Source organism: Rhinopithecus roxellana, chromosome 3 (assembly GCF_007565055.1).
Source record: "Rhinopithecus roxellana isolate Shanxi Qingling chromosome 3, ASM756505v1, whole genome shotgun sequence".
Taxonomy (NCBI): Eukaryota; Metazoa; Chordata; class Mammalia; order Primates; family Cercopithecidae; genus Rhinopithecus; species Rhinopithecus roxellana.
In genome coordinates, this window is record NC_044551.1 from 182781456 (window position 1) to 182787193 (window position 5738).

A 5738-nucleotide genomic window follows, 5' to 3' on the forward strand; every position below is an offset into this window, starting at 1 on the left:
AGTGGGTTAGTCCATGCTGTTAACACACCAACATGTATGCTGGGCCAGGGGCCCTCCAGGTGCAATGCTTGACATGGGCTTTCTTCACAGGGATCTGGCTCGGAAGCATCTGAGAGAGGTTTTTACTTGGGGAGGAGAGGAGTATTAGGGTTACTAAACACTTCAGGAGGCGTACTAAGGTTAATGAATACAAAGAAGGTGTTTCAGGAGAAATATGTCCAGGAGGGTTAGGTAATTTTGGTTTTGACCCATCAATACATAACATGAGGGAATAGTTGCAGAACACAGTAAGTCTTTCCAAAATATATTCTTATGTCATTATTAGCTGAGCCTATTGGTCTTTTGGGCTAGTGACATCCGGAATGATCTCATTCATTGGCTGGAGGTAAGACGTAGTGCTTCAGATCGTTCTGGGAAGCTAACATAGAAGATGATTTACACAATGAAGTCACCACTAAACCACTGCTTAAGCCCAATCTCAGCCTTGGTTTTCTTCTTTGTAGTCCAGAAATCGTTCTCTAAATGCTATCAAACCTGTAAATGTGAACAGTATGTCAAATATGTCACCAACCACTTCATCTTTATGGTGCTGTAATGTCGTAAAGGCTGCCATGTTAAATCCAAGCATCTGCCCCAGCAGCTGGTCTTTAATATACTTTTCTACCAAAGAACTATATTCACTAAAAGTAGGCATGTAGGTGAGTTTATTCTTTAATGTGTCTTCAAATTCCTGACAGTATTTTTCCAAGAAATTTCTCTGTAATAACTGCAACTTGTTATCCAGCATAATGTAGTATCCAGCTACAGCATAAAATTGTTCACCAGAGATGGAGGAGAAAGACAGTAAGAAGTTCTCTTCCTCTAAAGTGTTCATCCTCCCTCTGGAGCAGGCCTTTTGGTCTTCTATCCCGCCAACGACCCAACAGACGGCTCTGTGTGTTGCTGCGGCTGCCTCTGTACAACCCGGCTTTGGATGACTGTCTATCAAATTCTTTGCCATTTTTAAATTGGGCTATTTATCTTTTTATTATATACTCGTAAGAATTCTTTATTCTTGGTGTAAGTCCCTCATCACTTACATTATTTACACAAAATTTCTACTACGTTGAATTCTTTTTACCTTCTTACTGGTGTCATTTGAAGCAAAATTAAAAAAGGTTTCAGCCAGGCATGGTGGCTCACGCCTTTAATCCCAGCACTTTGGGAGGCTGAGGCCAATAGCTCACCTGAGGTCAGAAGTTCAAGACCAACCTGACCTACATGGTGAAACCCCGTCACTAATAAAAGCACAAAATTAGCCAGGCTTGGTGGTGGGTTCCTGTAGTCCCAGCTACTCGGGAGGCTGAGGCAGGAGAATCACTTGAACCCGAGAGGCAGAGGTTGCAGTGAGCTGAGAGTGTGCCATTGCACCCCAGCCTGGGCAACAAGAGCAAAACTCTATCTTAAGGGGGAAAAAAAAGTTTTCAATTTTGATGATGCCTGGTCATTTGTTTTTGTTGACAGTGATGCTTGTGTTTTGTGTCAGATATTTTAAAAAATTGCGTAATTCAGGATCATGAAGATTTTCTTTTAAGGTTTTATAGTTATTTTTATTGCTTCTCAGATTCTATAGTTTTGTTATAACTCTGAACACTTAGGACTTTGATTACATTTTGAGCTAATTTTTGTATATGATGTCAATTGAATGGTTGAGATTCTACTTCCAGTAAGTGTGGGACTCTGCTCTTTATATCTGTATCAACATCAGCCTCACTTGGGAATCTTTTTCAATGCAAATACTCAGGTCCCCATCCCAAATCTCTCAATCATAACCTTTGAGGGTATAGCAGAGAATCTGCATTTTCACAAGTTCACAGGTAGTTCTTATATACTCTCAAATTTGAAAGGGGTTGCCTTAGAAAGTTGCAAAAAACTTTACCATTCATTCCTACTAACCAACTTCCTCTCCAGCTCTACCATGGGAAAGTACCACTTTAGTGGTAACTGGCAGAACATCTTTTATTTTAAAATGGTAGATAGTAACCCTCAACATTCAACAAAGGGTGACTCAACATCTCTGACTATTTCAAACCAGAAGATCATCTTGTCCAACTACACTTTTAATGTTTTATATTAAAATTATTATTCATCCAGAGTCTGTATTTTCACATGGTTTAAACACTGGCTTAAATTTATGTTCAAGTAAAACCTTTCTGTGGACTAACAAAAGTCCATAGACTCTAATTTTGTGGGCTCTGACTTATGACACACATACACACACAAATACACAAGTTTTGTTTTTTAGGTTTTGTTTTTTTTTTTTTTTTTTTTTTTTTGAGATGGTATCTTGCTCAGTTGCCCAGGCTGCAGGGCAGTGGGGCAATCTCGGCTCACTGCAAGCTCCGCCTCCCAGGTTCACGCCATTCTCTTGCCTCAGCCTCCCAAGTAGCTAGAACTACAGGTGCCTGCCACCACGCCTGGCTAATTTTTTTTTTTTTTTTTTTTTTTTGTATTTTTAGTAGAGATGGGGTTTCACCATGTTAGCCAGGATGGTCTTGATCTTCTGACCTCATGATCCGCCCACCTCAGCCTCCCAAAATGCTGTGATAACGGGCATGAGCCACCGCGTCCGGCCTGTTTTTTGGATTTTTTTTGAGATGGAGTCTTGCTCTGTCTCCCAGGCAGGAGTGCAGTGGCATAATCTCAGCTCACTACAACCTCTGCCTCCTGGGTTCAAGTGATTCTCCTTCCTCAGCCTCCTGAATAGCTGGAATTACAGGTGTGCACCACGACGCCAAGCTAATTTTTGTATTTTTAGTAGAGATGGGGTTTCACTATATTGGTCAGGCTGGTCTCGAACTCCTGACCTTGTGATCCACCAGCCTTGACTTCCCAAAGTGCTGGGATTACAGGCATGAGCCACCGCACCTGGGCACACATTAGTTTTTTAAAATTGCCATTTAAATATATTAGGACATGAACAAATAAAAAATTACATTTCTGGGTGAAATGTTTGTTCTGAGGAAAAACAGTTATTTTATAAATTGTCTTTAGCTTGAAAACTGAGAAGACATAGTAATACAATATACATAGTTCTAGGCTTATCATAGTTTACTGATGTATTCTGTAATGTGGTTATCTATGTATTCCAGTTTTTTCAGATACATTTTGATGCGGCAAGCATCTCAGCAGTAAATAGAATATAAGGAAGACAATTTCAGAGTATGCAATTTTGATCACATGCTTTTAAAGGAGGAAGACAGAAAACCTATTAAAGAAAACTCAACTTATGCATGAATTCTAAGATACATAGGTTTATTTGAATAAGAGATTAAAAACACCCTATACCCTGAACACATGTATCATTTGGTAACTCTTAAAATAATTATTTGAAACTAGATAGTATTGAATATTGTCCTTTTTATCTATGTCCATTACATACAAACACCCACACACATTCACACACAAGCATTAAAAATAAGTCATTCAAACCACCCCAGTCTCCTATATATCTAGAATCTATTCTATCCTGGTCCATCATATAATTCTACAAAAGGACTGAATCACCAGATCACTGCTTATAAGTAGGTTTGGTCTCATGGTTGGAGCTTTTGTACATACAGATTATTATAATTTCAGGTTAAGCAAAAGCTCTATGTTGGTTTGTATTCATGTCACGTCCTTTGCAAAATGTCAACTCTTCTCTATTTTTTAAAGAGAAAGGCAAATTATTATTGCACAGATGGAAACATTTCTGGCCTACATGGGAATGACTTCCCTTCCCATTGCCAAGGATAAACAGTACAAGTACAGTTGTTCCTGCCAGGTGGAACTTTCATCTCAAAGAAGTTTTGATGCATAAGATTTATATTTATGACATAAACATTTGTAGCTCTCCATGGAGATGAGAAGTGTTTAAGGACTTAAACTCTGTAGCCACATAGACCTGCGTTCAAATACTGCTTCTACCAGCTACTAGCTATGCAGCTCTGGACACGTCACAATTCTAAGTCTCAGTCACTTCCTTTCTGAAACTGAAGGAGAGTGGATACCTACCTCCTTGTCCTTAATGGAAGACAAATACATAAATTCATGCATTCCAAACAATCCAGTTAAATCCATGAACCCATTCTATAATTTCAAGGTTACTTATAAAAGAGCTAAAGGTGATGACCTAAAGAGTACCACATTTTAAATGAAACCTTTGCAAAGAATGTACTCATCCCTTCTAATGACTATCACTTGCTTTTATGATCCTAAGTAATATGGGTTAGTAATTAATTTTCTATTTGAGCCATTTTATAGATTTCTCTAAGCTTCATTCATTCATAAATTTATTTTATTTATTCATATAAACCCAATCTCAAATATCCATAGAATTTGTAACTCCAACTGCACAGTTCACTTCATAGCTCTCAACTGATTTATATTTTCCAATGTCTAACTTTCAGAGAGTGTTAACTTGACAGATGAGAAATATTTTTGTCTTTTCCTTCCCTCATGGATCTTGCTGAGAGAAACACCTAGAAAGCCCATGAGAATGGAAGGGAGAGAAGCTCTTTATTGTGGTTTGCCCAATGACTGCTGTTTTTAACATGCCAGTTCCTATGGGCAAAACACTGAAAGAAAATTGCACTTAAAAAGTAGTGTTCCATGCGATCTGCAGAAAAGTTTGGAAATTCACTTGGGTTTCTCAGGAAATTAAAAAGCAGGAAAAATTGTACCAAAAAGATTAAGACAATTTTTTAGATTATAAACACTTTCTGGGCAAGGATTCAAACCAATTCAAATAAGCAGCATAGAGGAGAACAAGGGAGGATTCAAGGACGACTGGGTACCACAAAATTGCAGGGTTAGGTTAATTGGTATGGGTGGGAAGGCTTTCTATCAGGTTTAAGCAGTGAGCGTGTCTAAATAATGCTGAGAAAATTGAGTTAGAAAGTGTACACACAACACTTCGGAACCATGATGATTGCTTTTCTGCTTAAACCAGAGATTGAGCTAACGGAAATCTTTTTTCTGTTTATTCATATGTGCAAGAGAGAAAGGACATCTAGAATTAAATCTGAAGGCAAGCTCATGAGCTGAGTTCGTTGTCTGCAACTCTAATACAATGATCCTGGTTGCAGATCTTTTAAAAAGTGCTTTTACTTACTTAGCTTCTCACTTACGTCAAATAAAATTTAAACAGTGAAAGTGCATAAGCTCAATTGCAGGAGATTGGGGAAGCAAGCATAATCAGTTTTCTACAATTTTGTATATGATCATCATGGCAGTCAAAGTTGATGTTACATGTATTTCTGTGTAGTTTTTCATTCAGTCTTTTTGAAAGAGTACATATTTGCTAAATCCAAGCTTTAAACCTGATGGTTTTTTATTTGTGAAAAAATTGGACAACCTTGCTTGGCAAAGAGAATGTTGGACTATTTGCATAGAATAGTTCTAATGCTATTAAAAAACGAGATTGAAAGAGAGGGGTGATTCAGATAATCAGTTAATGTTTGTAAACCTAACAACAATATGCATTTTCATGCCATTCCTTCATACATAAAATTACTTTCCCCAAATATCTGGCATTGTTATAAGTAGTCAATATCATTCTTTAAAACTTATAGTACATCACTCTTGAGTGTTTAGTTTCCTCATTGAAAGCAACTGAAACAATCTCTTAATACCATGAGGAAAAAAATGAATTTAATAAAAAGTTTTAGGAATTCACAGAGTAGACTAAAGGCTGGAGAATCAGACTTGCAAGGTAT

The 5738-nt window shown here is 37.6% G+C and overlaps 1 pseudogene; it reads right to left on the bottom strand.

Moving 5' to 3' along the window:
* Positions 1-478: 478 nt before the first annotated feature.
* Positions 479-874, bottom strand: LOC104665506 (annotated as a pseudogene).
* Positions 875-5738: the final 4864 nt, after the last annotated feature.